We start from the raw sequence: 25,757 nt of genomic DNA, 5'->3' as shown, positions 1-25,757 counted from the left end.
CGGTATTAAAATATAAATACTCGAAGCTTCACATACAATACTGTGTAAGCATTCCTCTTTGTTAACTGAATGATTATCTGTGAATTTCAAATATCAACTAAACTTTCACTGATTTTTATTGGAGACTATTTCTGACAGATTGAATATTTGTGTCAGCACGATTTTGTTCTATCATTTACTATATTACAAATATTTAATATCTATTGCAAAATAATTGTTAAGTACAGCACCATTTTTCAAATACCAACCAAATGTTTTGCTTTATTTGATTTGCAAATGTCTGATCCAAGAATATTAATACAAAATAATCAAATTCTCTGTGTTTTTTTATTTGCTGCGAGGAAGAGTGTTTAACATTGACCTCAATTTGGCTAATTAGACAAAGAGCAGGAGGAAGAAAATCAAGGATAGGTTTATGTCTTAACAAAGGGAATAAGGTTAAGACATTAACCTATCCCTGAAGGTTCTTGACTTTTTCCCACAGTGGAAATCCAGTTTATCACAGGCTCGTCACTTCTTTCCATTCAATCCAACTTCACGGAGCATGCCATCGGGAATGCTGGAAGTATTGTCATGGATGTCTACTATCCTGGCTATTTCCCTTTTTTCTCTTATACTTACTGGGAGACGAAACAGGACTTAAAAACTTAGATGTTGAGACTTGAGAACAGGTTCTTTCCCACTGTATCTGACTCATGAATCAATCAACCCTTTCTTTCTTTTTTTTAAATTTTATTTTATTTTTATTAGAAGTGCGGTAAGTTACAATAATACACAACACATATGTCTTAAGACATTTTTTGTACCGCTTCATATTTTGAACTTTAAGAAAAAGATAGAAGTAAAGGAAGTAAGGAAAGTGCGCAAGAGACGTGAAGGTGCAGGATAGTGTTGGGGAAAAGAAAGCCCCTTAGAAAAGAAGTTAGAGAAGGAAGTAAAGAAATAAAGTAGACCCTAGAAAAGAAGGAAAAAGAAAGGAGAAACAATCGCTCTATAATAACATTAAACTCCGCAGAAAGGGGACTACCAACCAAGTCTGTTTTTGTTGTTTTGTTGGGTTTTTTACCCCCCGTTGCCAGATCCTGATACCATTTATTTGTTTATTTATTTATTTATTTTTTAAATTACTATTGCACCTTATGCTTGTAATAGTTCCAAAAACGTAGACCACGTCTTTTGGAAGTGGTCTGCTTTACCTGCTAAGAGGAATCTCATCTCTTCCAGATGTAGTGTTTCAAACATATTTGATATCCACATTTTTATTGTTGGTGTAGGCGCATTTTTCCAGAATTTAAGTATAAGCTTTTTTCCCATTATTAGTCCGTAATTGAGTAAATGTTTCTGAAACACGTTTAGTTCAGGGTTACCTTCCGATATTCCAAAAATGATCCATTCTGGTTTTGGTACCAGTTTTATTTTGATTAATTTTTTAAAGATATCAAATATTTCATACCAGAATTTTTGGATTTTTGTACAAAAAACAAAAGAATGCGCTATGGTAGCTTCTTGACACAGACATTTATCACAGATGGGTGAGCCATTAGGGAAGAGTTTATTTATTTTAGTTTTTGAATAATATAATCTATGTAATGTTTTGAATTGGATGAGAGTATGTCGTACGTTGATCGAACATTTATGCACCTGTAGTAAGTGATTATCCCAGCTCTCTTTTGAAATGTTTATAGCTAATTCTTATTCCCAGTCTCTTCTAATTCCATCAGTTGTGGGTATTTATATGTTTAAGATGATGTTATATAAGTACGATATTAGATTCGCTGATTCCGCCTTTGTCTTCATTGCTTCACCCAGTAAGTCTGTAGGCATATTATGATAATCTTTTGTGTATTTTTTCAGATAATCACGAATTTGAAGATATTTAAAATATTGATTATTTTTCAAATTATATTTCAGTAGTAATTGTTGAAATGATAGTAATTTCCCCAATTCATACAGATCTCCGAGCGTTTTGATTCCCATTCTTTCCCATTGTATAAATGATTTGTCTATAATTGAAGGTTTAAACGATGGATTATTAACTATTGGTATTAAAAGAGATAGGTGTCTTAATTTTAGATTCTGTTTTATTTGTTTCCATGTTCTAATTGTGCTATGTATAATTGGATTTTTATTATAATTTTTGTTATTCAGGTGTATTGGTGAGAGGAGAGTCGCTCCTATATTACACTGAGAGCAGTCCTCTCTTTCCATTACAATCCATTCCACCTGCTGGGCAGAATTGTCCAGCAGGTGCATCATATTTTTAATATTTACTGCCCAATTATAGTACATAAAGTTAGGGAGCGCTAGACCACCCAACTCTTCTTTTATTAAGGTGTGCTCTTTGTATTCTATGGGATTTATAATCCCATATAAAATTTGTAATGTCTGAGTCCAATTTTTTGAAAAACTTTTTTGGGAGATATATAGGTATTGATTGAAATAGGTATAGGATTTGTGGTAAAAATATCATTTTTATAGCGTTTATTCTGCCTATTAGGGACATCGGAAGTGTTTTCGAGAATTTAATCAAATTATTTAGTTTCTTAAGTTCGGGATTATAATTGGCTTTAAACATATCATGGTAGTTTCTAGTAATTACAATTCCCAAATATTTGAATTTTTCTGTGGCTATTTTAAAGGGGAATTTCCGGAGGTGTGTTGAGTCTTTGGGTTTTATCGACAAAATTTCACTTTTGTTCCTGTAAAAAGAATCTTAAGAAATAAATTAGAAAGGCTAAAAGAAGTTATGAGGTTGCTTTGGCAAGTAAGGTGAAAGTAATTGAAGAATGCAGGTGAACAGAGGGATCTGGGAATAACTGTGCACAGTTCCCTGAAAGTGGAATCTCATGTAGATAGGGTGGTATAGAAAGCTTTTTGGTGTGCTGGCCTTTATAAATCAGAGCATTGAGTATAGAAGCTGGGATGCAATGTTAAAATTGTACAAGACATTGGTGAGGCCAATTCTGGAGTATAGTGTACAATTTTGGTCGCCTAATTATAGGAAGGATGTCAACAAAATAGAGAGAGGTCAGAGGAGATTTACTAGAATGTTGCCTGGGTTTCAGCAACTAAGTTACAGAGAAAGGTTGAACAAGTTAGGGCTTTGTACTTTGGAGCGCAGAAGGTTAAGGGGGGACTTGATAGAGGTCTTTAAAATGATGAGAGGGATAGACAGAGTTGACGTGGATAAGCTTTTCCCAGTGAGAATAGGGAAGATGCAAACAAGGGGACATGACTTGAGAATTAAGGGACAGAAGTTTTGGGGTAACATGAGGGGGGACTTCGTTACTCAGAGTGTGGTGGCTGTGTGGAATGAGCTTCCAGTGGAAGGGGTGGAGCTTGGTTTGATTTTATAATAGTAAGATTAAACGAGAACTTACCAGTTTGAAGATTGATCTTTATTTTATGAGGAGTAACGTTGAGGGATTACGTGAAGAACCCGCCAGGACGCATGCGTTACATTCTTCAGAGCAGCGGTGTGAAATCGCAGACAACAGTAATGAACTGAACATAGTAAGATTTGAGAAAATGGAGACCAGTTGAACGTTATGATCGAGGGAGCGGAGGGCACGTCATCCCTCAACGTTACTCCTCATAAAATAAAGATCAAACGTCAAACTGGTAAGTTCTCGTTTAATCTTACTATTTTACTTCGGTGTCACGTGCGTGACTACGTGAAGATTTTAAAGCTCTGTGATTTCATGCCATGGAAACGAGTCCATGCCTCACGTCTGCCTTAATTGACTAAGGGAGGAATCGTGTTAACGTATTCAAACATGAATCCGACATTGAAAACCCATGATTAACTTATTGACTAACAAAATTATAGCACCTATCTTATGAGGCAAAACATGATACAGAACTTATAATTGATTCTGCGAATGTCACAGGTTTAACCACTGGTTTATTGTAATATAGTTGAGAAGTTTATTGTAATATAGTTTCAGCCCTAGTGGTATGAGATTTGAATATGATAGTATCCACCCCATCAGCCGTTAAAACCTGTTTCAGCCGTCTGGAAATTGTTTGTACCGATACCCTATTATGGGCCTGTTAGTGGCTGATCAGTAATGTCATCTCATTGCCTCTGAGTTGTTTAGTGTTCTCTATGTATAAGAATTAATGTCTCGTAATGCATAGAGATCATCTATTGGGTATGCTCTGAATTCTACTGAGAGGCCTGACGTTCCCGGTCTATTCTGTTTAACTAATCCATGGATGTAAAAGGTTATTTTACTCGTTGAAGTAGTGATACTATCCAGCCTTAGTTTATGTAACGACTGAACTCTATGGGCTGAGACCAATGCCATCGCATGACCATTTTATATGTTAGTCCATGCAGGGACAAAGCTGTTGCTGGTGACCAATTCCTCAGTAATGTTAGGACTATACTCACATCCCATATTTGGGAATACCTTGTCCTTGGGGATTAATATTAGAATATCCCTCATAAGTTTAGTTACCAGGGGTAGGTCCCGACAGAATGATGCTCTGATCTTTGCCACATATTTGCTGTAAGGGCACTTCTGGCGCAGTTTATGGCACTATAACTGAGCACCTCATCATAGTGGGGCTAGCCAGGAATTCCAGCGCAGAGGTTATGCTCGTCGTACATTAAGTGATGTTGTTCCTTGAACAGTTTCTCCCACTTCCTGATGTAGACCCGATATGTTCATTGTTCAGTCCGTTGGTCCCAGGTCCAGAAATGGTTTCTTAAGATTCTACAAATCAGCAAATGTATCCTATTATGGTATGGATGGCTTTCCCCCTTTACGGGATGAACCAACAAATCTGGTCGTTTCGGAACGGAGATGTATGGCTCTAAAACCATATCAAGAATCACAGGGAAGCATGGTTGAGTAGGCCAATCGGACACTACCAAAATACCAGACGCCGAGTCTTGTTGTATTTTGCGTAAAACAGGACTGATGAGGCAGAAATGCATAGAAAAAACAATTTCCCCCAATGCAGCGAGAAAGCATCCATCGCTGATGCCCGAGTGCCTGATTCCCAAGAAACATAGTTTAGCAACTGATGATTAAGCCGAGATACAAATAGATCGATATCTGGTGTTTCATATCGTGCTACAATATCAGCAAACACTTTTCAGTCCAACATCCATTCGATGTTGTCATTGAATTTGCGTGACCTGGTGTCTGCCACTGAATTTGAGGTTTCCAGGTAGGTAACTAGCTGATATCCAAATACTTTTCTGAATACACCATTGCCAAATTGTGTTAGCCGGATTATCACATGATACTGATTTAATTTCACCCATATAGTTAATATATGCCACCACGGTGGTGTTATCAATCTGTAGTTTAACATGCAGGTGATGCATTTCTGAACAGTATGATTTTAGACCATAGAATGCACCCTACGTTTCCAAATAGTTTATGCCATGTATCTGAAGTAATGATGCCTCTTGTGCATCCCATCTCCCTCCACAACTAGAGATGGAATTAGTAGCACCCCAACCATGAGCATTGGCATCAGTTTGTAGCACCACTGAATGGTTGCTGACAATGATAGGGCTGGAACAATGCCGAATGTTTTACCTCCACCATTGTAATTCCATAATTGCTTTGATTGGTAGCTTCATTGGCCTATCGAAATGACCAGTATTGATTTTGAGTGCTTGTACCTTTGCCCTTTGTAAATTTTTGGGTAATGCAAAGGTCAAAACTGTATGGCTAGAAAAGCAGCCACAAATTGCCAATTACCCTTTCTACCAGTCAAATATATGGTTCACTGATGCCAATGAGGTTGTTGCAGGCCTCAGTTAAGTCTGTTGCCTTGTCCTTTGGTAAAGTTACCGACATGTGAACTAAGTTAAAGGTGAACCCCAAGTAGTCCATAGTGGTGGAAGATGTTAGCTTAGATTTAACTGGATGGATGATAAAACCGAGTTTCTCAAACAATTGTTTGGTGGCTGATACAGCTATTTTGGCTAATTCCAAAGTTTATCCCACAATTAATATGTCATGTAGGTAATCCATGACCAAATGTTTTTGTTTCCGAAGAAACGTTAGGGCTGGTTTCAAAATGTTGGTAAATAGTCTGGGGGCAGATGTTATTCCTTTCGGTAGCTCTATACTGTCAGTACATACCCCATCCAGTTAAATTTTAAATAACGTTTGTGATCCTTCCTCATAGACACCGAATAGTAAGCATCTTTAAATCGATGCAAGCCATGAAGTAGCCTTTGGAAATCAATTGTTTGGCAGTGACAAAGGTTTCCATTTTGAAATGAATAAACGCCACCCCCGCTGGGCCCAGGCCACCACCGCTGGTTCCACACCACCCCTGCTGACCACCCCTGCTGACCCCCACTGGGCCCAAGCCATCCCCGCTGGGTCCACGCCACCCCCGCTGGGCCCACACCACCGCTGCTGGCCCCTACTGGGCCCACGCCACCCCACTGGCCCCATGCCACCCCCGCTGGGTCCACGCCACCTTCCCTGGGCCCACGCCACCGCTGCTGACCCCTACTGGGCCCACGCCACCCCACTGGCCCAATGCCACCTTCATCTTCGTCCCCCCCTGCCAGAAAGAGGGGGGATGTGGGAGGGGGAGAGAGAGAGGGGAAGGGATGGGAGAGAGAAATGACGGAGGGAAGGGGGAAAGGGGGATTATCTTTAGTGAGATTGCAAAATTAAGGCAGGTTTTAGAACTATTATATTTTCTCCTCCATATGAATAATTTTAAACAATATCAAATAATATCAAAAAATTGGAACTCCTTTCTTTTCCTTAATAATGATAATTCTGAAAAATATGAATTCCATAGTTTGTGACATAAATATACATTTTAATGGATCATTATATACAGATGTAACATTTCCATTTCAAGATCGGAGGTGGGGGGGTGGGGGGCAAATATGCGTCAAGCCGATATCCTAATCGTTAAAGAGTTAAAATATAGACTAATCGAAAAAGAGCTGAGAAGAGGAATCGGAGTTGCCAAGGAAAGGTACTCTGAGAACTTGAGGAGCAAGTTCTCAGCTAGTGACTCTTCTTCAGTTGGGAAGGGCATGCAAGAAATCACCAGCTATAAGAGTAAAGCCCCCGCTCTTTGGATAATTGTGAGCTGACGAATTACCTGAATGAGTTTTACTGCATGTTTGAAAAGTAGAAATGTAACCCTGGTACCCCCTCCCCAACAAACACAGCCAGACCCCAGTCTGCAAAGTATTAACCCTGCACCCTTCATTTCCCATTCACCACCTCACACTTACTTAAGGCAAGACTCCAGTAATGAAGAGAATGGACCCTTTCCCACCCCACCAACACTTCACACCCAATTACTTATTTTTAACCAGTACCTGCAAATATTCACTGTCCCTGCCTGCTTCAAAGTCTCCACTAATGTCCTTGTACCCCAAAAGGTAAGGATTACTTGTCTTAAAGACTACAGGCTTGTCGCACTGACCTCTATAGTCATGAGACCGTTGAAAGGCTTGTGCTGGCCAAGCTGAAAAATATCACAATCCCTCTGCTTGACTATCTGCATTTTGCATATTGGGCCAATAGATCTGTGGATGACGCAGTCAATTTGGGCTACACTTCATCCTCCAGCACCTGGACCTCCAGGAGACCTAAGCGAGGATTTTGTTTGTTGATTTTAGCTCTGCATTCAACACCATTGTGCCAGATCTACTACGCTCCAAATGTTCTGAGTTGACTGTGCCTGAACCCTCTGTCAGTGGATCACCAGCTTTCTGACTAACAGGAAGCAGCATGTGAGATGGGAAATCATATCTCGGACCCGCAAACCCTCATATGAGCACCGCAAGATGCGTACTCTCCCCTCTCCTTTACTCGCGCCACACCAATGACTGCACCTCCACTGACACCTCAGTCAAGCTTCTCAAGTTTGCGGATGACACAACCCTGATTGGACTGATCCAGGAAGGGGATCTCTGTACTATTTTCAATTTGACATCTTTCCTATAACATGGTGCCCAGAACTGAACACAATATTCTAAATCCGATCTCACCAACATCTTATACAACTGCAACATGACCTCCCAACTTCTATACTCAATACTCTGACTGATGAAGGACAAAGTGCCAAAATACTTTTTGACCACCTGATATACCTGCGACACGACCTTCAAGGAACCATGCAACCATCAACCATTCCTCTGCCCACCTGGCTAATTGATCCAGATCCTGCTGCAATCGTTCACAACCATCTTCACTATCTGCAAAACCACTCACTTCTGTATCATCAGCAAACTTGCCAATCTTGCCCGGTTCTGTGACGTTTCACATAGTGCTGGAGTAACTCAGCGGGCCAGGCTGAGTATTGAAGTTGGGAGGTCATGTTGCAGTTGCATAAGAAGTTGGTGAGGCTGCATTCAGAGTATTGTATTCAGTTCTGGGCACCATGTTATAGGAAAGATGTCATCAAACTGGAAAGGGTACAGTGAAGATTTACGAGGATGTTGCTAGGACTAGAGGGCCAGAGCTGAGGAAGAGGTTGAGTAGGCTGGGAATCTATTTCATGGAGCACAGGAGGATGAGCGATGATCTAATAAAGGTGTATAAAATCATGAATTGAATAGATATGGTTGAGTCTTTTGCCCAGATAAGTGAATCGAGGAGCAGAGGACATAGGTTGAAGGTGAAGGGCAAAATATTTAATAGGAATCTGTGGGGTACGTTTTTCACATAAAGGGTGGTAGGTGTATGATACAAGCTGCCAGATGAGGTAGTTGAGGCAGGGACTATCGCAACATATAAGAAACAGTTAGACAGGTGCATGGATAGGACAGGTTCGGAGGGGTATGGATCAAACGTGGGCAGGTGGGACCAGCGCAGATGGGACATGCTGGGCCGAAGGGCCTGTTTCCACACTGTATCACTCTAAGACTCTATCTATCTTTCCCTATCAAACACATTCTCCTGCCTTCTCCCCATTACCTCTGACATCCGTATCAATCAAGAATCTATCAATCTCCTCCTGAAAAATGTCCATTAACTGGACCTCCACAGCTGGCTGTGGCAATTAATTCCACAGTTCATCACCGCCTGGCTTAAGAAATGTCTGCTCATCTCCTTCCTAAAGGAATGTCTTTTAATTTTGAGGCTGTGGCCACTGGTCCGATAGTCTCCCACCAGTGGAAACATCCTCTCCAAAACCACTCCATCCAGGTTTTTACCAGGCTGGGACAGACGGCAGCAGCTTCACACCGTGTCCCAAAGCTCGTGTCCTGTCCTGCATCACCAAAGGCAGCAGAGACGTTATACGAGAGGGCAAACACCGTAACAAAGGAGCTCACAATGGTTTAGGTAACAATCACTCTCCCCCCTCCTTTCCTATGTTCCTTCCACCCATAAACCTTTCTCTGCCTTTACATTTCACTCCTCATTCAAATCTGCACTACTTATCTACATGCATTTTACTTCTTCACTTTTAGTCATAGAATGATGCAGTGTGGAAACAGGCCCTTCAGCCCAACTTGCCCACACCGACCGACATGTCCCATCTAAACTAGTCCCACTCACACGCGTTTGGCCCACATCCATCTAAATCTGTCCTATTCATGTACGTGTCCAAATGTCTCTTCAACATTAAGATAGTCCCAGCCTTAACTACCTACTCTGCCAGATCGTTACATACACCCTTTGTGTGAAAAAGATACCTCCCGGATTCCTGTTAATTTCTGAAATTTGGTCATAAATCCGGTGCAAAAATGCTCCAAAATAAGGCAAGGCAAGGCAAGGCAACTTTATTTATATAGCACATTTCATACACGAGGCAGACTCAAAGTGCTTCACATAAAAACATGTCATACAATAAATGAAATAATAAAATGAAATAAAATAGAAGAACTAAAAGAAAAGAAAAGCAAAATTAATAATGCATTATAAAAACTGCATAAGTTAAAAGTGCAATGTAGTTAAGATTTAGCTGAAAGCTAAAGTAAACATAAAAGTTTTCAGTCTTGTTTTAAAAGTGGTCAAAGTTGAGGCAAGTCTTAAATCTTCAGGAAGTTTATTCCAGCTATTTGATGCACAGTAACTAAGTCCTGCTTTCCCATGTTTTGTATTTACTCTGGGAATCACTAGCAGATTGGTTTCAGAAGATCTTAGCGGTCTAGGAGGCTTATATAGTGGAAGCATGTCAGTGATATACTTTGGCCCTAAACCATGTAGTGATTTATAGGTGAGCAGCATGATTTTAAAATCAATTCTCTGACATACAGGGAGCCAATGTAAGGATTTAAGAATTGGTGTAATGTGTTCAAATTTTTTGGTCTTTGTTAAGGCTCAGAATGCACCAGAAAGCATCTAAAACCCTGAGCTTCCAGGACGCTTAAGCGGGCCCTGGACCCTGGCATCGAGGGACTTCACACTTCGCGCTCGTGATGTGTGCAGTGCGCACATTATTTCACATTGAGTTTTTTGTAATCCTGTCATACCAACCCCCTTTTTGAAAAGCTTCGTACGGGCCTGCACAACCATCTTCACTATCTGCAAAACCACTCACTTTTGTATCATCAACAAACTTGCTAATGTTGCTCTGCATGTTCTCATCCAAAACATTGATGTAGATGACAAACAGTAACTGGCCCAGCACTGAACCCTGAGGCACACCACTAGTCACAGGCATCCAGCCTGAGAAGCAACCTTCCACCATCACTCTCTGCTTCCTTCCATGGAGCCAATTTGCTGTCCATTCAGCTATCTCTCTTTGGTTCCCATGCGATCGAACCTTCCAGAGTAGCCGACCATGCGGCACCTTATCGAACGCCTTACTGAAGTCAATAGACAACAGGTGCAGGAGTAGGGGCCATTCGTCCCTTCGAACCAGCACCGCCATTCAATGTGATCATGGCTGATCATCCCCTATCATTCCTGCCTTCTTCCCATATCCCCTGACTCCGCTATTTTAAGAGCCCTGTCTAGCAGTCTCTTGAAAGCATCCAGAGAACCGGCGTCCACCGCACTTTGTGGCAGAGAATTGCACAGACTCACAACTCTCTATGAGAAAAAGTGTTTCCTCGTCTTCATTCGAAATGGCCGACCCCTTATTCTTAAACTGTGGCCCCTTGTTCAGGACTTCCTCCACATTGGGAACATGTTTCCTGCCTCTAGCGTGTCCAAACCTTAACAATCTTATACGTTTCAATGAGATCTCCTCTCATCCTTCTAAACACCAGAGTGTACAAGCCCAGCCGCTCCATTCTCTCAGCATATGACAGTCCCGCCATCCCGGGAATTAACCAGGTGAGCCTACGCTGGGCTCCCACACTGGCAAGAATGCCCTTCCTCAAATTAGGGGACCAAAACTGCACACAATACTCCAGGTGTGGTCTCACCAGGACCCTGTACAACTGCAGAAGGACCTATTTACTCATTTACTCAACTCCTCTTGTGATGAAGACCAACAGGCCAAAACTGCACACAGTACTCCAGGTGTGGTCTCACTAGTGCCCTGTGCAACTGCAGAAGGACCTCTTTGCTCCTATATTCGATTCTTCTTTTTATAAAGTCCATGTACACAACATCCACAGCTCTGCTTACATCAACCTTATTTCTCACGTCTTCGAAAAAATCAATTATATTTGTGAGATTCGACCTCCAACATACAAAACCATGCTGACAGTCCCTAATCAGCCCTTGCCCACCCAAATGCCTGTAAATTCACCAAGGCTAAATCATTGTATGTGTTTACTTGGCCAATGAACTCATTCATACATTCAATCATTCATTAATTAATTCATTCACCATTCATTCATTCACTCACTCACTCACTCATGCATTCATTCATTCACTCATTCATTAATTCATTCAATCACTCATTCATTCATTCATTCATTCATTCATTCATTCATTCATTCATTCACTCACTCACTCACTCACTCACTCATTCATTCATTCATTCATTCATTCATTCACTCATACATTCATTCATTCATTAATTCATTCACTCATTCATTCATCATTCATTCATTCATTCATTCATTCATTCATTCATTCATTCATTCATTCACTCACTCACTCATTAATTCACTCACTCACTCACTCACTCACTCACTCATTCATGCATTCATTTATTCATTCATTCATTCATTCATTCATTCATTCATTCATTCACTCACTCATTCATTCACTCACTCATTCATTCACTCACTCATTCACTCATTCACTCACTCATTCATTCATTGATTCAATCATTCACTCATTCATTCACTCAATCATTCAGTCATATCCTACCCCACAGAATACTCTCCAGCAATTTACCAACTACAGATGTTAACCATACCGGCCTATAGTTCCCCGCATGTTCCTTGCAGCCCTTCATGAATATAGGCACAGCATTTGGAACCCAGTCCCAACGTGCTTCTCTGACTGTCCAGGTAGACCCATTGTTTTAGCGTGTTCTTGCCCCCACTGAATTACTTTCCACATACCTGGATTCCATCCTATCCCCCTGGTCCGATCCACGACACCTCACACGCCCTTCGTCAATGTGTTTCCCACGGGCAAGTGGTATATTGCTGATTTTAGAAGAGGAAGGCCGAGGATCGATTAACCTGTCTTCATCCACGGTTCGATGGTGGAGAGAGTCAACAACGTTATGTTCCTTGCCGTGAATATTTCTGAAGATCTGTCGTGGACCCAACAAATTGATTGAATCATAAATAAAGTCAACCGACTTGACTGTGTTAGCGTCGAGGAGAAAGGACATCGGCGTGGTGGTGAATGTTCTCCCGATCTTCTACCAGTCTAAGGTAGAGACCATAATGAACGGTTGCCACATGGCCTGGTTCGGCACTTCGAAAGCCCAGGAATGCAGGAGATCAAACAACGTGGTGGCCATCGACCTGTCCTATCCATCATCTATGTTTCTAAGAAAGTGAATGGTATGTTAGCATCCATAGCAAAAGGATTTGAGTACAGGAGCAGGGAGTTTCTACAGCAGTTGTACAGGGTCTTGGTGAGACCACACCTGGAGTATTGCGTACAGTTTGCGTCTCCTAATCTGAGGAAATACATTATTGCCATAGAGGGAGTACAGAGAAGGTTCACCAGACTGATTCCTGGGATGTCAGTACTTCCATATGAAGAAAGATTGAATACACTCAGATTGTACTCGCTAGAATTTAGAAAATTGAGGGGGGGTCTTCTAGAAACTAACAAAATCTTAAGGGGTTGGATAGGCTAGATGCAGGAAGATTGTTCCCGATGTTGGGGAAGTCCAGATGAAGGGGCCACACAGTTTAAGGATAAGGGTGAAGTCTTTTAGGACCGAGATGAGAAAGTCATTTTTCACACAGTGGTGAATCTGCGGAATGCTTTACCGCAGACGGTAGTTGAGGCCAGTACATTGGCTATATTTAAGAGGGAGTTAGATGTGGTCCTTGTGGCTAAAGGGATCAGGGGGTATGGAGAGAAGGCAGGTACAGGATACTGAGTTGGATGATCAGCCATGATCATATTGAATGGCGGTGCAGGCTCGAAGGGACGTATGGCCTCTACTCCTGCACCTATGTTCTATGTTTCTATATTTCAAGATGTCAGATTAAATGAATGAAGATTCCTGAAATGCACTAGTCAATTGAAACGAATAAACTGAACATTGGGATTTCAGGCGACTGCTCACGATTATCGAGATTGCGGAGAGATGGTGCGGATTCTACCAGGCCTGTAGATTGCTCCCTCCCCCGGCACTAACTGTCCACTAGACAGAACATATAGACTGGATATCATCACCCATGATGACTGGTGCCCTTTCCGTGAGGGAGTGAGGCACTTTGTGCCCGGACACAAAAGAGTTAACAGTAGATGTTTGTTCAGTGAGTGTAATTAACGTCAGTCTACACGGAGCCCGGTTGTGTCACCCACCCACTGGAGATTTCCGAGTTCCCAATATAAACCATTCCTGTTGTTGCTGAGATATGTGAGTGTTGGTGGGATCATCCCGCCCGTCACCGACAGACAGACACACAGAGAGCAGCAGCTCCATCCACAGAGGGAGAAAACCCATTGGGAATCTGTGGACAATAAAGTGGGATGTTAGATGGATGTTTCGGAAACCGGGAATATTAAAGAGTGAAGTGAATGTCACCGAGTGTAATCGGGGAACAGTGAGAGAGTTCGTGCGGTGTTACACAAGTGGATTGGTCTGTGAAAACGGTAGACTGGGAAGTTGCCGCCATGGAGAAGGGAGTCTTCGTTTATGCTGACTATGTTTTAAGTACTTGGGCCAGCATAAGTGATCGAATCTACTATGCACTCAGAGTTATACAGCCTGTCCTTTATCCCGTGCTAGCCCTTGTTGCTCTTCCAGGTAAGTCCCCGTCCAAATTCCCGCGCAACAGCAGGCGAGAAGCGGCAGTGACGGGATCCGGTATAAATGTCTGTAGCTCGGACAATCCATGACATACGTGTCCCTTGAAGAAATCTTCGACAGAGTAATGGGTAATGTGTTGATGCTGCCAGTTTGTGGGGATCAGAGGTTTATCACTATGAAGTTGAAATTATTTGAGTCTAGGAGCAGGGAGGTTCTACTGCAGTTGTACAGGGTCTTGGTGAAACCACACCTGGAGTATTGCGTACAGTTTTGGTCCCCTAATCTGAGGAAAGCTATTCTTTCCACAGCGGGAGTACAGAGAAGGTTCACCAGACTGATTCATGGGATGTCAGGACTTTCATATGAAGAAAGACTGGATAGACTTGGCGTGTACTCGTTAGAATTTAGAAGATTGAGGGGGGGGGGGATCTTATAGAAACTTACAAAATTCTTAAGGGGTTGGACAGGCTAGATGCAGAAGGATTATTCCCGATGTTGGGGAAGTCCAGAACAAGGGGTCACAGTTTAACGATAAGGGGGAAATCTTTTAGGACCGAGGAGAGAAAAACATTTTTTCACACACAGAGAGTGTTGAATCTGTGGAATTCTCTGCCACAGAAGGTAGTTGAGGCCAGTTCATTGGCTATATTTAAGAGGGAGTTAGATGTGGCCCTTGTGGCTAAAGGGATCAGGGGGTATGGAGAGAAGGCAGGTACAGGATACTGAGTTGGATGATCAGCCATGATCATATTGCATAATGGTGAATGAAGGCTCGAAAGGTCGAATGGCCTCTACTCCTGCACCTATTGTCTATGTTTCTATGTTTCTATATTCCTCCTCATCTCCTTCCTAAAGGAACGCCCTTTTAATTCCGAGGATGTGAGCTCTGGTCCTAGACTCTCCCACTAGTGGAAACATTCTCTGTGTAGACTTGTTTTCAAATGTTGTCCTAATGTCTTTGTTTATTAAACACGCGAGTTGGTTCTGCAACCCGCCCGCCCGCCCTGCAGAATTGACGTGTACATTCTGTGTAAGTATGTGTCACCCGCCTGTGTTTATGTCGGCGGTTTCAGTCTATGTTTCTTACCATGCTGCTGTAAGCAAGATTGTCTAATGTACCATCACCTCCCTTGCACCGATGCAGATGGCAATAAAGTCCATGAACTCCTTCCTTCGCTCACTTCCCTCGCTCGCTCATACCTACTCTGCTGTATAATCTTTGATTCACTCACAGTGAAGCAAAGAGCTAAACTCCCATGGTGAAGTGAGAAATGGTCAGACACAGATCTGATTCTTTATCCCAACCCTCCTAACTGCAGATTCTCATCTGTTTAGTAATCGAGCAGATGCAGAATAATTTAATTCCTTCAGTAGTTACTACTAGACAGCCTCGTTAGACAATCTTCTACAATCCCAGAACGGGATTGAGCATTTGCTTTCCCCCTCGCCTCGATGAATCTGCCGAGTTTGCTTTGTCCGCTGGCTGTGTGTCATGTCTCTGTTTACTTCCCTCCCTCCTCACAGTGAACACGCTGACCATTGTGGTCCTGTCCCGGGGAAAGTGCGGTCTCTCCACTGGTGTCACTCGCTACCTGATGGCCATGGCAACGGCCGATCTACTGGTCATTCTTGTCGACCTGATAATGAGGCACATTCCCATTGCTTACTCTCAAGCATTTCGGTTCCTGTTCTATGTCCCAGTGTGTAATATCCACGCCCTCTTCCTCTACGCCATCACCGACTGTTCTGTCTGGTTCACCGTCACCTTCACCTTTGATCGATTTGTGGCCATTTGTTGCCAGAAGCTGAAAACAAACTATTGCACCGAGAGAACAGCGGCTGTGGTTCTGGGGACAGTGACCGTGCTGAGCTGTTTAAAGAACGTCTTCTGGTATTTTATGTGGAGCGGTTGGTACATGGTATCTAATCAGCCCTGGTTTTGTTTGGAAAGACCCGGTGTTCATTACTCACTGGCCTGGGGAATCGGGGAGTTTCTACAGTATATCATCACCCCCGTGATGCCATTTGTCCTCATTGTTGTGTTTAACACTTTGACCATCAGATACGTGTTAGTGGCGAGCAGATCCCGCAGGAGATTGCGGGGTCCCAGCAGTGGAGGAAGTGGCAGAGACACGGAGATGGAAAGCCGCAGGAAATCCCTCATTTTATTGCTGGTTATCTCGGGGAATTTCATCGTGTTGTGGGCGGTCTATGCGGTATATCTTGTGTGGTTCAGACTGTCTTATTTAATTCCTAGCTGGGTCACTCCAGCCAGCTTCATTGGCGAACTGGGCTTCACGTTGCAGATGCTGAGCTGCTGCACAAACACGGCTCTTTACGCCCTCACCCAGACTAAGTTCAGGCAGCAGTTCAAACAATTGGTGAAATCGCCCGTTTCTCTGATTGTAAAATGCACTCAGCGTCGTGGGGTTTAGGAATCCGTTCCCTCTACATCCCATCTGCTCACCGCCCCGCCCCCCCCCCTCCCTCTCTCCCCAACACACTGAGCATCCTCAGTGACCTGGTCCACAGATGACTCTTGTGACCCTGGTGACCTCCGATTCCGCCACGAATATCCACCCACCGTAGCTCCACCCACCTGCCCCACCGAACCTCCGGCAGTTTCTGGTCACACCCACACACCCACCCACCCTCCCACGAGAACCACCAACACCCCCATTACCACACTCTCACCAACATCACCGCCCCCATTATCACACTCTCACCAACATCACCGCCCCCATTAGACACATATAAACATAAACAATAGGTGCAGGAGTAAGGGCCATTCAGCCCTTCGAGCCTGCACCATTCGCCATTCAATATGATCATGGCTGATCATCCAACTCAGTATCCTGTACCTGCCTTCTCTCCATATCCCCTGATCCCTTTAGCCACAAGGGCCACATCTAACTCCCTCTTAAATATAGACAATGAACTGTGTGGCCTCAACTACCTTCTGTGGCAGATTATTCCACAGATTCACCACTCTCTGTGTGAAAAATGTTTTTCTCATCTCGGTCCTAAAAGACTTCCCTCTTATCCTTAAACTGCGATCCCTTGTTCTGGCATTCCCCAACATCGGGAATAATCTTCCTGTCCAACTCCTTAAGAATTTTATAACTTTCGATAAGAACCCCCCTTAAAGATGAAATTTAATACTAATAAATGTGAAGTCATTCACTTTGGGAAAAAAAATGATAGGGCAAGTTATTTTCTAAATGAGGAGGAGCTGCGTTGTAATGCAACGCAAAGGGATCTAGGGGTATTAGTACATGAATCACTAAAAGTTAGTATGCAGGTGCAGCAAGCAATCAGGAAGGCCAATGGAGTTTTGGCCTTTATTGCTAGGGGGATTGAGTATAAAAACACGGAGGTCTTGCTGCAGCTGTACACAGTATTAGTGAGACCACATTTGGAATACTGTGTACAGTTCTGGGGTCCATACTTAAGGAAGGATGTACTAGCCCTGGAGGCAGTGCAGCGAAGGTTTACAAGATTAATTCCTGCAATGAGGGGATTGACATATGAGGAAAGGTTGAGTAAGCTGGAGCTCTACTCTTTGGAGTTTAGGAGAATGAGAGGCGATCTCATTGAAACATATAAGATCGTGAGGGGCCTTGATCGGGTGGATGCACCGAGGATGTTCCCAATGATCGGGGAAACTAGAACTAGGGGACATAGTTGCAGAATAAGGGGGGGCTCTTTTAAAACTGAGATGAGGAAGAACTTCTTCACCAAGAGGGTGGTTAATTTATGGAATTCACTGCCCCAGGGAGCAGTGGAAGCAGAAACGTTAAATATATTAAAGTCTAGAATAGATGGTTTTTTAGTTGCCGAGGGGATAAGGGGCTACGGGGAGAGGGCAGGGATATGGACCTAGGTATGGTTAGTATAGTAAGACCTGAGTGATCTCCTGGACAAGTGTCGATCGCCTGGATTGGGGTCGGAGAGGAATTTCCCGGATTTTTTTTCCCGAATTGGACCTGGGTTTTTATCCGTTTTTTTGCCTCCCCCAGGAGATCACGCGGTTCTTGGGGTGGAGAGGGGTGATAGCGGTATGAAGGGGAGGGTAGTGTCTTGTGTTCTGTGTCTTGTGTCTACTGTTTGTGGGTAAGTGTGACTGTTTAGTGTTCAGCCATGAGCGAATGGCGGTGCGGGCTCGACGGACCTGGTGGTCTACTCTCGCACCTACTTTCTATGTTTCTATGTTTCTATGTTAATCCTCTAAATTCTAGCGAGCACAAGGCGTGTGACCTCACGCCACATCTTCCCATCTCCCCCATATCTGCCTTCCGCAAAGACCAGAGGAGGAGAGTGTGGGGGGGAGAGTGTGTGTGGGGGGGGGGGGGAGGAGGAGAGTGTGGGGGGAGAGTGTGGGGGAGAGTGTGGGGGAGAGTGTGGGGGGGAGGAGGAGAGTGTGGGGGGGGGGAGAGTGTGGGGGGGAGACGAGTGTGGGGGAGAGTGTGGGGGGAGGAGGAGAGTGTGGGGGAGGGGGGGGTGAGTGTGGGGGGTGAGTGTGGGGGGAGGAGGAAAGTGTGGGGAGGAGAGTGTGGGGGTGGGAGTGTGGGGGAGGGAAAGTGTGGGGGGAGGAGGAGAGTGTGGGGGGTGAGTGTGGGGGGTGAGTGTGGGGGGGAGGAGGAAAGTGTGGGGGTGGGAGTGTGGTGGGGGGGGGGGGAGAGTGTGGGGGGAGGAGGAGAGTGTGGGGGGGGGGCTAGATGCAGGAAAACTGTTCCCGATGTTGGGAACACTCCCCCTCACACTCTCCCCCCCACACTTCCCCCCCCACACTCTCCCCCCCACACACTCTCCCCACACACTCCCCCCACACACTCTCCCGCACACACTCCCCCCCACACTCTCCCGCACACACTCCCCCCCACACACTCCCCCCCACACTATCCCCTCCCCCTACACCCTCCTCCTTCCCCCACACTCTCCCCCACATCCTCCGCCTCCCTCCCCACACCTTCACTGCCCCCCACCCTCTACCCCTCCCCACCACAACCTCCCCCCACATTCTACCTCCCACACTCCCTCCTCTTCCGCACACACCCCCCCTCACCCACACCCTCACACACACACACAAACACACACTCCCCCCCCCACACACAAACACACTCCCCCCTCATCCACACACACACCCACACACATACACTCCCCCCCACCCACACAAACACACTCCCCCCTCACCCACGCACACACACACACACACACACACACACACACACACACACACACACACACCCACAACACACACAACACACACACAACCCCCGCAAAAACACAAACAACACACACACAACCCCCCCGACACACACAAACACACACACACACACAACAGGCCCCCACACAACACACACAACAAAACACCCCCCCCCCAAAAAAAAAAAAAACAACCCAAAAACACAACACAAAAAAAAAAAAAAAACAAACAAACACAACCAAAAAAAACACAACACAAAAAACGAAAAAACAAAAAACAAAAAACAACAAACACAAACAAAAACCCCCCCAAAACCAACACAACAAAAAAACAAAAAAAAACACACACACACACACACCACAGCCCCACAACACAAAACACAAAACACAACACACCCCTCACCAAACACACACCACACACAACACACACAACCCCCAACACGACACACACCCCCACACACACACACACACCCCCAACAAAAACACACACACACACACACACACACACACCCACACACGCACACACTCCCCCCCTCACCCACACACACACACACCCACACACACTCCCCCCTCACCCACACACACACACCCACACACGCACACACTCCCCCCCTCACCCACACACACACACACCCACACACACTCCCCCCTCACCCACACACACCACACACACACACACACACTCCCCCCCTCACCGACACACACACCCACACACACACACACCCCACCCCACCCACACCCACACACACACACACACACACACACACACACACACACACACACACACACACACACACACACACACACACCCACACACGCGCGTGCACACACACACCCTCCCCCCACACACACACACACCCTCCCCCCACACACACACACCCTCCCACCACACTCACCCTCTCCCCCCACAATCTCCCCCCCACACTCCACCCTCTCTCCCCCTCTCTGCCTCTCTCACTCTCTCTACTAGAGACACAAGGAATAAAATTTCCTTATATGCAGATGATATACTAATATATATTACAAAGTTAGAAACTAGTATTCCAAACTTATTAAATCTAATAACTCAATTTGGTCAGTTTTCGGGATATAGAATTAATTGGAATAAAAGTGAAATCATGCCAATAACAAAATTCAATTTACAATCCCCTTTTAAAATAGTTAAAGATAAATTTAAATACTTAGGAATCTATGTAACTAAGACATATACCTCTTTATTTAAACTAAATTTCCCACCCTTACTGAATAAACTACATAAGAATATTCAATACTGGAAAACACTCCCCATTTCTATGCTTGGGAGAATTAATGCTATAAAAATGATTTTTTTACCGCAACTGCTGTACCTATTTCAATTAATTCCGATATATATCCCAAAAACTTTTTTCAGAAAAGTCGACTCCATTGTTACAAGTTTTGTCTGGGATTATAAGAATCATAGAATAAGTAAAAAACATTTATGTAAGTCAAAGATAAATGGAGGTTTGGCTTTGCCAAATTTCTTATTTTATTTTTGGGCAGTCCATATTAAAAACATGAATTTCTTGTTGGAAGAAATGGATCGACAACCAGATTGGTTAATGATGGAAAAGGAAGACTGTCTACCTTTTGAAATAGGTCCGATCATATTTGCCCCCACAAAACGGCACAAAAAAACCTATAAAGAAAACCCCATAATACATAGTGGAATACGAATTTGGAAACAAATAAAAAAAGATTTAAAATTGAATAATATACCACTATGCCTTCCCATTGTAAATAATCCTTTATTCAAATCATCCTTTATGAACAAATGTTTCACAATGGAAAAATTATGGAATCAAAAATATTGGACATCTTTATGGGACAGGCACTTTTCTTTCATTTCAAGAGTTACAACAGAATTATGGACTGCACTCAAATAATTTCTTCAGATATCTACAAATTAGAGATTATGTTAAATCTAATACACAAGTCTACAAGAGTAAGGAATCAGAAATTCTTGATGAATGTTTGAACAAGCATCCTAATACTGAAAAACTAATAGCTTATATTTATAACACCCTACTAAACACCGAGGTACCACCGACCGAACCATATAGATACAAATGGGAAAATGTAATAGGTCACCCTATAACGAAAGATATGTGGGACGAAAGTTTACAACAAATACATCAATGTTCATTAAATGCCAGACATACTTTAATACAATTCAAGGTCTTACATAGACTACACTACTCTAAAATAAAACTAAATAGAATCTTCCCACAAATCTCTCCTATTTGTGATAAATGTCTACATCTAGAGGCTAATTTAACACATACGTTTGCAAACTGTATAAAACTTAAACATTTCTGGACTGATATTTTTGAAATAACTTCAGAAGTTATTAATACAAAACTGGACCCAGACACAAAATTAATAATACTTGGAATATCAGAACAAAGTTTAACACTCACAACAAACCAAATAAATTTCCTCGACTACTATAATAATCGGGAAAAAATTAATATTAAAATTTTGGAAAGGCCCTACAACCCCCACAATTAATATGTGGACTACGGAAATCTCGGAGACCCTATACTTAGAAAGAATTAGACTTGTCTTAATGGACAAACAAGATATTTTCGATAAAATCTGGGTTCCATTCATTAACTATCTGAAGGGATAGATTGGCACAGCACGAGGACCCAACTGAAACTTGAACTCAGGATCAGATGAAAAGCTATACTTTATAATCTACGAACCTATCTCCATTGACGTATTACAGGTAACCCATTCCACCTCCTCTGTTTTTCTTAAATTTTTTAAATTTTTTTGTAACTTTCTACCCTCTCTTTCTCTCTCTTTCTATAAAAAATAAAAACACTAGAAGCAGAAGTAATTGATAATTGAAAATTTTAATAATGTATGACTGATGTATATGAAAAGTCTTTTTTACTATAATATGTAACTATACTTTATAATATGTCTACTTCTAATAAAAATATTAAAATAAAAAAAAATAAAAAAACTCTTGGATGGTGAGGTGCGGGAAGGTGTACACCACGCTCCGGGCTGAACCCTCTCTCTCCAAAAGTTCCATCAGGAACCCGGACAGGAATTGGGAAGGCTGCAGATTTTATTTGACCAAATCTTCATCTGTGAACAAAATCTTCTTCTCGGACATTCCAGTGAAGGCCATCTGACCAACCCTCAGTAACACCTCACGAAGGTTCTCAATCTCACGGCCGTGGTTTTTCAGGATGTTGTAAATAAAGTAGCAATATAGTTGTGTGATGGTCTTGGGAACTCGCTGCAGGTCCCGGTGTGTTTGTGTGAAGAAGGGGACCAGTGTCAGGCCGAGGATCCAGCAGTAGGAGGGGTTGTAGCTCATGGTGTACAGGATTTTGTTCTCCTTCACGTGTTTGAAAACAGCTGCTGCCACCGACTGATCTTCAAAATACCTGGTGAAATATTCCTTCCGTTCCTCACCGACAAATCCCAGGATTTCTGCCCAGATACTGACCTCTGCCTTTTCCAGTAAATGTAACGCAGTGGGGCGGGTGGTCACTAGCACTGAACACCCTGGGAGCAGCTTGTGCTGGATTAAACTGTACACAATGTCAGACACTTCACACCACCACTCGGGATCTGGGCACTGGTGCTTAGGTCCTGTGTCTCTCCCACTGTCAGCAAAATCAATTCTGCCCTTGAATTCATCCAGACGGTCGAATATAAACAGCAATCCCTCTGGGTTCTTCCAGATTTCTCTCAGCATATTCCCAAAGTATGGATACTGATCCAGAATCAGTTCCTTCAGGTTTATTCTGTCTTTAATCGTGTTTAAATCCCGGAATTTGAAACTGAAGACAATCTGGAAGTGTTGGTATATTTTCCCCGTGGCCCAGTCATGAACAGTCTTCTGCACCATTGTTGTTTTTCCGATCCCCGGGACTCCGGCCACAGCTGCTGAATTCCCAGCTTTGTGTTCAGACCAAAATCTCTTCATTTCCTTGAGGAAACTTTTCTGGAACAATTGATCAATTCGTATTTTTTCCAGTTCTCTCCGCAGATGTTTCTCTTGCCACTCCTCATGGTCCAGACCTCTTGCCAACAGCTCATGTTCCACCAGTCTCAGATGCCGAACGGTGGAGATGATTGTGAGCTCAGCGTATCGATCACGCAGCAGGAAATTCTTAACCTTCTCCTTCATCAGGATGGTGTTCCCTGTGCTCAGTGTTTCAGTCTGTGCTTGCACAGTCCCCTTGTGTTGCCGTTGAACATCTGTGGACATAGAGACAGCATATCTGTATCTATTCTGGTGAAGGTGGAACAGCCAACATGTGTTCAGCAAAAATAGCAGGGGGATGTTTTAACTGAACCTTTGAGAAATCAAAATTAGAGAGGTTGAAAATGAACATTGGCCGGGAATATTTCAACAACCCAAATGTAATTTGAGTAATGTTCAGCATTGATGTGGATAGAGAACTGGCTGGCAGACAGGAAGCAAAGAGTAAGAGTAAACGGGTCCTTTTCACAAAGGCAGACAGTGACTAGTGGGGTACCGCAAGGCATAGAGGGAGTACATAGAGGGAGTACAGAGAAGGTTCACCAGACTGATTCCTGGGATGTCAGGACTTTCATATGAAGAAAGACTGGATAGACTCGGTTTGTACTCGCTAGAATTTAGAAGATTGAGGGGGGATCTTATAGAAACTTACAAAATTCTTAAGGGGTTGGACAGGCTAGATGCAGGAAGATTGTTCCCGATGTTGGGGAAGTCCAGAACTAGGGGTCACAGTTTAAGGATAAGGGGGGAAATCCTTTAGGACCAAGATGAGGAAAACATTTTTCACACAGAGAGTGGTGAATCTCTGGAATTCTCTGCCACAGAAGGTAGTTGAGGCCAGTTCATTGGCTATATTTAAGAGGGAGTTAGATGTGGCCCTTGTGGCTAAAGGGATCATGGGGTATGGAGAGAAGATAGGTACTGGATACTGAGTTGGATGATCAGCCATGATCATATTGAATGGTGGTGCAGGCTCGAAGGGCCGAAGGGCCTCTACTCCTGCACCTATTGTTTATGTTTCTATGTAATTCCGAATGTGTTTGCTTAAGGCTACATTGGCCACTTTATTACAGAGTGAAGATTGTTTCACGGAGCACCAAGTCCACACCCTATTCTGCAGTGGCTACGGGACCTGAATATGGACACTTGCCTTCACTGATCACCTGTACTGGGAAACACTGCGGAGGGTAAGAATGGACGGGATCAATTACAATGTGTTGGGCTTCTTATGGAGTCATTTAATTTAGATTTTACTTCGGAGTCACGTGAGTGACTACATGAAGAACCCGCCAGTACGCACGTGTATCATTATCGCTACACGCATTGTGAACAAGTCATTACGAGGGGAGGACGTTCCTCCCAAACGGCAGGGTTGAACCTGCAACAAGTAAGGTAGGAGAACTTAGTTTCTTGACTTACCTTTTTTACAGGCAGGCTGATGAAAACTGGCTGGGGAGAGTCTGCAGAACTGCAGGCAGCCAGCAACGGCCGGGGGCACCACTATCTCCCTTAAACGGGAGCCGGAGCCGACCTCAGCTCCAGCAGGACGGCGACAGCGGTGGAGCATTCTGGAGCCATCATTCCGACGGCTCGGACAACAGCCCCACGGACCTATACTACATGGGTCCGAGGGGCTGGAAGGTGCTGGGGTTTTCCACAGCACTAAAAATAGCGGCAAGCGGTCAGTGCCCGAGAGCACCGAGTACGCGTTGGAGCCGCTGGGCCTGGGTCGCGAGCGGCCAGTTCCCCGAGGGACTGAACCGCGTTGGAGCACCGCAGGCTAACGGCAGTACGGGCGGCTCAGCGCTGTGAGCACTGCACCGCGCTTTGGAGCACCGCAGGCCAACGGGGATACAGGCGGCACAGTGACCGTGTACACTGCACCGCGTTGGCACTGCGGGGCCTGCACCTGCGAGAACATACCGTTTTGCAGCGATGCAGGTCCAAGAAGAAATCCTCCAGTGGGTAAGTCCCATAGCAGCACCTTATACAGGGCTGTATTTCACTTCTACTATTACAGGGAAGTGGTTGAGGAAAAGACAGACTCAGGGAGAAGGAAGCAGCACCTTTTCTGTAGGGCTATAATCATGCTTCTGTCACCCCAGTAGACTCTTCTGTCAGAAGAGTGCTGGGGTCAAGTCTAGGGCAAACCCTGGACAGGTAAACAGATGTAAGACCTGTAACAATGAGGTGATGCCTTTTCTAAGTCACAAAG

This window comes from Amblyraja radiata, chromosome 40 (genome assembly GCF_010909765.2).
Source record: "Amblyraja radiata isolate CabotCenter1 chromosome 40, sAmbRad1.1.pri, whole genome shotgun sequence".
NCBI classification, from domain to species: Eukaryota; Metazoa; Chordata; class Chondrichthyes; order Rajiformes; family Rajidae; genus Amblyraja; species Amblyraja radiata.
This window is presented reverse-complemented; position numbering follows the sequence as displayed.